Source organism: Gavialis gangeticus, unplaced genomic scaffold, assembly GCF_001723915.1.
Source record: "Gavialis gangeticus isolate Ggan-Ray unplaced genomic scaffold, GavGan_comp1, whole genome shotgun sequence".
NCBI lineage: Eukaryota > Metazoa > Chordata > Crocodylia > Gavialidae > Gavialis > Gavialis gangeticus.
The window spans coordinates 32,566,360-32,567,924 of NW_017729022.1; the positions used below are offsets into that span (position 1 = coordinate 32,566,360).

Sequence of the window (1,565 nt, forward strand, 5' to 3'; positions counted from 1 at the left end):
ACCACTGGCTAGTCTCTTTGAGAACTTGTGGAAGTCAGGTGTAAACTCAGACAACTGAAAAATGGCAAATAATGTCCATTTTTAAGAAAGGGAAGGAGCAAGATCCAGGGAGTTACAGAGCAGTCAAGTCCGACCTCAATATTTGGAAAGATCACAGAGCAAGTCAACCAAAACTATTTCTAGGCACTTAAGAGAGTAACAAGGTGATAAGCAGGGATCTGGGTTTCCATTTCCTGAAGAAAAACCTGGATTTTCCCGTTTGCAGCAGCAAACCATGAGGTTCCCCTTCCAGAGTGGCAGAGTTCCAACCTGCAATGAATTGCTTGGGTCTAGCAGTAACTAGGGAAGAGTGACTGGAGGCAGGGCTGGGCTCTCCTCCTCCTCTGGGCTGGGACTTTGGCAGCACCTCCCTCTCTCTTTCAGGCACAGTGCTTGGAACGATAGCAGTGCAGGTGCCTGACAGTGTGGGGACCAGCAGGCCTGGGGTGCGGTGGGCTGTGCTCCCCATGGGAGCTGTTGCTGCTGGCACTGTACACGCACACACACACGGCAGGCAATACAGGCAGGGTGGTGGGAGCACCCCTGGCAGCCGCATGCAGGTAAGTCTATGGAACAGGGTGTGAAGGGTGAGGGGATGGAGGGGGCGGGGGATAGCACATGACTGGGTGCAGAGCAGCAGCAGTGTGGGGCAGTAGTTGGTGGCCGCATCCACTGCGTGCAAGCCTCCCTCACCCCTCGCATCCAACTGGCCATGCAGTGCCTGTGCTGGCCCTGTCCACTCCATCCCCACCTGCCTGTGTGTACCCCCTAGGGCATTCCCAAGTACCCCCAGAGGTACACATATGCCCAGTTGACAACCCCTCCACTATACCACTGTTTGTTTTGTTTTTGCAGCAACAGCACACTGTTGATTCATGTTCAACTGGTAGTCTCCTAAAACCACTGGGTCCTTTTCTGCAGTACTAAAGCCTAGCAAATCATTCTCCTATCTATATTTGTGCCTTTGAGTTTTCCATCCTAAGTGCAAGACTTCACACTTAATCAATTTGATTCTGTGAATTTTGGACCATTTTACCAGTTTATCATGGGAAAGGTGCTATTCCACACAATAATTTTTGCACCGTGTCACTCCCTGAGCTCTTCCTTTGCATCTTCCTCCTGCCCTCCTCTATTCTCATGTGAAAGATGCATTACAGCTACCAGTGGAGGGGAAAGGAAAAAGGAGAAAAGACTGACACTTTTTTTTTTTTTTTTGCTTAATAAAAAAAATTGGGCCCTGAAGGCAGTTTATTTACCAAGAACCTAGCACTATTAAAGTCTATTAAAGAATCTGCTACAGAGGGGCAAGGATTGCTTCCCACCCCACTGCAGCTCAGGGCTGCCTGGCCCAGCAGCAGTTCATTCCAGGCAGCTTCGCTGAAAGTAGGATTGGGCACCTTGCTGCTTCTGCCTTCACCAGGTGCCTGCAGGATGCTTGGTGCTGCCCATGAAGGGGCTGGCTTGCCCCAGGGGTAGTGCGAGGTGTCAGGCAGCAGCAAGGGGGAGGCTGGCAGCTGGGGGGGGGG

The 1,565-nt window shown here is 51.4% G+C and overlaps 1 protein-coding gene across 1 annotated transcript in view; it reads right to left on the reverse strand.

The window, feature by feature from the left end:
- Window positions 1-1,565, reverse strand: part of NAP1L1 (nucleosome assembly protein 1 like 1) — a 34,434-nt gene that overhangs the window by 14,173 nt on the left and 18,696 nt on the right. The window lies entirely within an intron of this gene.